This window comes from Talpa occidentalis, unplaced genomic scaffold (assembly GCF_014898055.3).
Source record: "Talpa occidentalis isolate TD23 unplaced genomic scaffold, MPIMG_talOcc4v2.1 talOcc4.8, whole genome shotgun sequence".
NCBI lineage: Eukaryota > Metazoa > Chordata > Mammalia > Eulipotyphla > Talpidae > Talpa > Talpa occidentalis.
The window spans coordinates 6,964,491-6,972,285 of record NW_023605194.1 but is presented as its reverse complement, the minus strand read 5'-3'; positions in this window follow the sequence as shown (position 1 = coordinate 6,972,285).

Below are 7,795 nucleotides of genomic sequence, written 5' to 3'. Positions count from 1 at the left end.
TCACATGCTGATAAAAGGAACAATAGACCAAGGGAATTGAATAATCGTAGACAGATGTTTCTTGAAATATATAAAGCAACCCATGATAGAATTAAGATGAGAGAGATAAATCTAGAATTACACTTAGAGATATTACACATACTCAGAAGTCAATAAGTGAAACAGAAAAATAACCAAGGATAATGTAAGAATTTAATAGCATGATCACTTAGATGAGTGGGGATACATTTGACTTGAACACAGGATAGACATTCTTTGGCGCACACACAGAAGAGGCACAAAACTATTCGTTTTCTACCACGAAGAAAGTCTCGGAGAGTTTGAAAGCTATGACCATGTCCTCACGCTCACTCTCTGCAGCGGCAGAAAGGTAACACAATTATTCAAATTGGAGGGCATGCAGGAGAGTAACGGCCCCATGAAGATGCCCATAACCAAATCCCCGGAACCTGTGTCTATATTTCTTTATGTGGCAAAAGGGGCTTTGTGGATGCGCATGCAGTGAAGAACCTGGAGCAGACGAGTGTCCTGCACTGTCTGGATGTGCCGGATCCGATCCCCCAAGGCCTGGGGGCAGCGGGAGCGTGGCTCTGGGGAACGTGAGGAGGCTCTGATCTGCCGCCACTTGATGTGAAGATGAAGGAAAGGGGTCAGAAGTCAAGGGCAGCGTGAGGCCTCTGGAAGTTGAGAACCACCCTCCGTTGACCCCCAGCAAGAAAACAGGGTCTCAGTCCTGAATAGTGAGACACAGAATTAGACCAACAAAGACCAGATGTCCACCAAAGAAGGGGCCCTGGTAACACCGTGTCCATGTTCTGACCGCTGGGCTTTGAGGCCTGTGGCCATTTGTTACAACAGCAAGGGAAAACGAATCCAAGTCCCACATGTCTAAACTCAAATGAGTGAGTAGGAATTTAAAAATATACCACCAAACAGTTGCTCCGTTGAAGGAGATAATGGGGCCTGTTAGTCATCTGTAGATGTGTAACAAATTATCCTGAAATTTAAAACAGAACATTTCTTAGTTCACAGTTTCAGCGGGCCGGGAACTCAGGTGTGGCTTCCTGTGTGCTGGGGCTCAGTCTGGCCCTGAGGCTGCAGCCATCTTGGAGCTCAGCGGGAGAGGGAGCCTTTCCAAGTCGCCCACGAGGTTGTTGGCGGGATTCAGACCCCCACAGGCCATTGGATCGGGGCCTCCTGGCTGTTGCGAGGACGCCACTCTTGCTTTCTTGCTAGCTGGAGTTTCCCAACATGGCAGCTTGCTTGGTTGGAGTGAGCAAGAGGGAGAGAGGCGCGTTAACACGAGGACACCACCATCATTTGTAAGCTAATCTCGGAGGTGACATCTCAGCACTTTGTCACAGTCGACCCAGCAGCAGTATGTCCTGAGGTCCAACCCTCACTCAAGGGCAGGAGTCACTCCCAGCATCGTACCTGGAGGCTGGGCTCCCTGGGGCCACCTCAGAAGCCGCGGACCACAGGGGAAACTGGCATGAGACTTAAGGTGAAGGCAGGACATGGTGATATTCGTGTGATGCTACTTAAATTATACTAAAAGGGAAACTTGTAGTTTTGAGTACAAGAAAGATGGAAAAGCAAAGTGTTTTTTTTTTTTATTAATAAAGGTAGGAAATAGAAAATTAAAGTACATTAATTTATTTAAAAATTTTTTTTAAAAAAAGTACACTTAAAAGAAAATGGAAAGAAGTAATAATAATAAAAGCACAAATCAATTAAATAGAGAAATAAAATTAGCAAGAGAATTAGTAGATGATTTTTCTAAATCCAGAGCTGATTCTTAGAAATATTTATAGGGCCTCCCCGGTGGCGCAGCGGTTGAGCGCTGGGTTGCGAAGCTGCCCGCGGCCTCTGCGGCGCCGGTTCGATCCCCGGCTGCTCCCCGGCCACCGGCGGAGGGTCCCACATGGCGTGCAGACCTCTCCTGCCGCCCGCTGCTCCCCTCAGCAGTGTACTTCGGTCCTTCTGCCTGCTCTGCTCCCCGCTCTGGCTCTGGGGAATTCTCTCACCCTCCTGCGCTTCTGACTGTACCCAGTGCATGTATAAACAAAACAAACAAACAAACCAGCAAACAAATAAATAAAGCATGCCTCTATAAAAAAAAAAAAAAAAAAAAAAAAAAAAGAAATATTTATATAACCAACCTTCTGCCAATACCAATTAAGAAATAAAGAAAACCAAGTAACACAGTACAGAATGAAAGGGAAGTAGCAAAGTATAATGATTTTAAAACAAAATAATATAAAAAGTTATCAATCCATTTGATAATTTAGGTGACATCATAATATTTCTTGAAAAAAAATAAAGTGGCAAATTGGAACAAGGAGAAATAAGAACTCAGACTAGACCAATGAGCATCAAAGACAATCTAATGGTACCAAAAACTTTTTTCCTTCACAAAATAATGAGATCTCGATGGTGAGTTCTTCCAAAGTTTCAAGAGATGATGTCTATTTTATACATTTTTTAAAAAAGCAATAGAAAACAAGTGTAAGTGCCTTTGCCCATTTTATTCAGCCAGCATCATCCTGATTTAGAGATTGGATAAGGACAGGGCGAGACGAGAAAGGTATACAATTTCCATAGAGACATAGATGCAAAATTCTTTTATTTATGATTTATTTTTATTTATGCATGCAAGAACTGGGGTACAGGCCAGAGGTATGGGGGAGGAGGGTGAGAGGATTCACCAGAGACAGAGTGGGGAGCAGAACAGGCAGATCTACTAAGATACACTGCCGAGGGGAGCAGCGGGCAAGACAGGAGAGGTCTGCTGCGCCATGTGGATCAGCTCCCTGGCCAGGGATCAAACTCATGCCACAGTGGCTGGCAATAGCTTGATAGCACTGAGACTTTAACCCCTGTGCCACCAGGGAGGCCCTAGATGCAAAATTCTTAAAATGAGAATACTAGAAAACCAGATTCACTGGTGTATTAAAAAAGGACACATCATGAGCAAGAAGGGTTTATTTCAAGCTTGTAAGAAGGGTTTGCATCAAAATCTCATCAAAGTGCATATGCAGACACTGATGCCGGCTTCTTTTTTTTGTTAGTCCAGTTTCATTCACATAAGTAGGATGACGTCATGCTCAGGAAAGATGGTTCTTTCTTCCAGTCCTTTGGGTTGAACCTTGATGCTTTGAGCCATCAATCCCATTACCCATTGGGTTAGTTGATTAGGAGTGAGTATATGACCCAGTTCTCACCTGGGAAAAGGTGAAAAGAGGGGTCGGTCCCCAAGAATCACCTGATCCTCCTCCTTTACCCTTGTTCTGCACCTTTAGATGAGGTTATGTGAGGACATGATTACTCAACTGTAACCTTGAGGGAACATTAAGAAAATTAACTAAACTTGCTATCTTCATCTTCCTCCCTTTGACATTATTGTAATTGAAATAATAAATCTCTATTATTTAAGTCATTTTAGTTGGTCATTCTATTGCTTGCATCCAAAAGCATCCTGATTCAATATAGCTGATGATACTAAGAGACTTAAGAAAAATCACCATCATTTCATTATGTTTTAAAAGAAGCATTTGGGAATAGGTCACCACAAAAGAATCCTAGAGTAAACATTAAAGGAAATAGAATTAGACGTCCTGACCAACACAATGAGGCGAGGTGAATTAAGAGACTTGGAAAATGTGACAGCGTCTACCAGTCATCTCCTCCTAGCTGCCCTTCCTCAGGTACCCCTGTCCCAGGGCCTGAGTTTTAGCTGTGGCCACAGCCACCGGAAGAAAGGCTACATCTCTCAGCTTCCCTTGATGTTGGGTTTTGGCCAGAGGCTGTAAATGCGACTTATGTATGCAACTTCTGAGATGTTTCTTTTATTTGGCCTGTTGCAGGGGAAGTGGACATGACATCGGGAGCAACATTGTGGCATATGAGGATGAGGGACACATTTTAAGGCTGGTGGACCGGCCTGAGTCATAGATGACCACAGAGCCATCCTACCAGATCTGGTTTTTGCAGGAGAGAGAAATAAATTTCTTTCTCTTTAAATCACTGTTATTTTGTGTCTCTGATAGATGCAGCTGAATTTAAATCGTAACTAATACAAAACTGAAGGGACAGACTTGTCCTTATTTTCAGACAGTATGGAAATTTATGTAGTAAACCCGGGAGAGTAAATACAGCATCAGAACCAATAAAAGAATTAAAAGTTCAGCAAGTTTGGGGGGGTATGAAATCAATATTAATAGCACTTTCGACACTAGGGATTACTCATTATAAAAAGTAAAACAAAATAGGAAACCAATTAAAATGGAAAAAAACCCCTCTCAAACCTCATAAACCTATAAATTTTCTAGGAATTAACACAATAAAAAGTCTCAAGACTTTTATGAAGAAAAATTTGAAATTCTATTATAGGATATAAAATAAGATATAAATAAGTGAAGAGCTGTGGATGGCATGACAACATTATAAAACTTGATGTTCACGTAATTAACCTATAAATTCAATGTAACTTCAATTAAAATTCCAAGAGTATTTTTAGTGGACTTAGTAAACTGTTTCTACAAATTAGATAGAGAAATAAAGCTTCATGAATACTAAGATTTTTTAGGAAAAAAAGAGCAGAGGAACGGAACTTATACTTGCAGACATTGACATATATTCTAGAACTGGGCCTAAAAACAGACCCAGTGGGGCAGAAAAAGGTCCTATACCTATGGGAACTTGCTATTTTATAGAGAGAGGGGAATAGATAGATTATTTGGTAAATAATCTTGGGAAAGTTGGGTTATTATGTGAGGAAGAGTAAAGTTGGAACCTCTTTTCATACTATACTCTGAAGTAAACTCCTAGTAAGAAAAGACACCTAAATGTAAAGACAAAAGTGCAACCCTATTAAGAAGGTAGGTCATGCTTTTCCATTTAGGGTGGGGGAGGATTCTGAACAGGACTCTTAATGTATATACAATAAAGGAAAAAGCAGATTTGAAAAATGTTAAAAAATAGATGTTTTGGGTTGCTGTTAAAAGGCGACTGCCATCATCAAAATAAAAGAATAGGTGATAGTTAGGAAGCCATATCTGCCATATGTAAGATGGGAAAAATGACTTTCTAGAATGGAGAGAAAAAGAAAATCTAAAAATCAGCATGGAAAAAGCAGGAAATTCATCAGAAGCCAAACTAAAAGGAGGCAAATTGTAGAAAGGGGAGCTTTGAATGGTAAGAGTAAGAATTAGAGAGGCCCAACCTCAATTAGAAAAATGCAAATTTAAACAGTAATGAGACCCTAGATCCTTTAAATAGAAGAACAACATCTTTATGATTGTGTTACTCCTCTAAGTAAGACCCTGCAGAGGCTCCTTTTTTAGCAGAGAAGACACTCACCCCCCCTACATCCTGCACAGTGAACCGTGTCCCCCTTTCTACGCTGCTCGTCTGCTTTCTCGCATTGGATTTGCATTTTTAATGTACTTCTAGTGTCTATGAAGATTGGAAAGAAGATGCTCGAAGTAGAATGACTAGACGATCATGGAAATAAACCTGGAAAGATGTTGAATTGGGATATAGAGGAGGGCTCAGAGTGAAGAAGGACTGAGCAGGAAAGACATACAGACCTGTGGCTGAGGGCCAGGGAGTGGGGGGCGATGAATTCTGAGGTTTGGCTTTGCCGACTTCTACCTAGTGCTGCCACTCATTGGGATTGAATGGCCAGAGTATAGAGTGAGAAGTCTGGCAGTGACATCAGTCGAGTCTGAATCATCCAGGGGACCCCCAGAAGGAGATGTACAGTCACAGGTGGCTCCGAGGACTTGGAGTGTCGGAGGACAGTCTGGCCAGAGGTGTAGATGTGGCTGTCATCCGTCTGTAGGCGTTAACAGCATTGGCTACAGAGAGACTAGAGGGAACCATAAAGCACAGTAGATTCCCTTTGCTGTGAAAGAAGATGCTTTCTGTCTACACCACGACTGTGTGTGTGTATATGTATAATTTTGCAAGAATGAGGTGATTCTGCCTTCCCTCAGCTACTTCCCCTCATCATTTTATGTTACAGGATAAAACTCACCTCTTATTTTAGTATGTTTGAAAGATTACTGATTGAAGCCAGTGGGAGAGAGAGGTTATGATGGAGGAGCTGATTGAAGTAAACGGCTATACCCGCAGATTCAAATGCATGATGATGGCCTCTTTACCCAGTGGGAGACCTGATACCTGGCATGAAAACAAGTGAACATGAAAGAATCTTCTTAATGTACTTGATTATTAGGTGATATTTTAAATGAGTTATAGGTTAAATTGATAATTGCTGTTGCTATAACTTCCAGGCTGCTGCTATTGAGGGATTTATAATCTAGGGTTACTTTCCAAACGCTGCAAATTCAAGTTGCAGAGATTCCAGAGAAATAACCCAAGCCAATTAGAGACACTTGATGTATGAATTACTGTGACATGATCAGACCCACAGCTAGGCTTTTCCCCCCAAGAGTTTCTCCCTGGTTAGTCTTTCTGGGTAGAGCTAGATTAAGTTCATGAGATTTGGAGTCAGGTTGAAGACCTAGTTCTTCTCTTACTGAATGTGTACCTCTTAGGTTTTCTGCTCTTATGGTTTGAAGCTGCCCACTCGTTGACCAGGGGAATGGGATTAATATGCTTCTTGTGTTTAAAAATGTTAAGATCCTGTATCTCCATGTGGGTCTATTTGTGATCACTGCTACTTGGGCCTTTCAACCTAGAGTCTCATTCTTTAAATTCTGGAGAATTTTTAAAAAAATAGAAATAATTAAGCTTTCTTCTTTGCGTGTTTCTGTACCCTCCTTCTCGTACTCCTATTATTTGGGAGTTGGCCTTCCTGGACTGGTGCACTATTTTTAGTTCTTTGATATTTTTCATCCCTGTCTTTATATTTTCTTGTAATTTTTCATTTTGGCTGTTAAAGATTTAACTTCCAAGAGCCCATTTTTTTCTTCTTCATATATATTTTTATAGCATTCTATTATCATTTCATAGAGATAAAATCATCCCTTATTTCTTTGTTAAAACTAAGAAGCTGACCTTGGCACATAACCATTAACCAAGACTTTGGATTTACCAGTTATTTCAGTCTAAGATGAGACCCTGCATTTACTTGTCATATCTCTGAAGTCTTCCTGTATGGCAGTTTCTCACTCTTGTTCTTCATCACCTTGACAGAGATCTGAGCTACATATTGCAGCTACTTTTGCTGGTTGGGTTGTGCTAGGAAATTGAGCCACAGAAACCCAGGCTTTATCCGGGTTACTGCACTCATCCCATTTGATAACTAGCTTTGCATCCATTTGTGCAACTCTTTGGTTTTCTGCCTCCCCCACCAGCCTATAAAAGCCATGAAGGTGAGGCCTGTGTTTACTTTTGCAAACTTAACATGGTACTTGGCACACTGTGGTTGCTCCATAAACATATGCTGAATGAATGAATGTATAGTTAATGATCTGTAAATATTTTTAATAAATGAATGAGTCTCAGTATTCCTCAGAGAACTTAGAATTGTGCCTTAATTATTGTATGTCCTAAATGAACAGTAACTACTGCCAGATACACTGCCAAGGACATTATCTACACTAACTGAATAAATGTGCATAAATTCAGTTACATAAAATGGGAATTGCAAAATTCTAAGAGACAATGCTCTGCCTCCTCTAGATGGGGAGCTCTAATTTGGTGACTGGGAATTATTCCTTTTAGTCAAGCCCAACACAGTTGGAGGGGAGAAGCTTCCAGAATGGGTAGAGCAGCTGCTCCCCGAGAAACAGTGCACCATGTATATATCAGGGTGTGTGTGCGA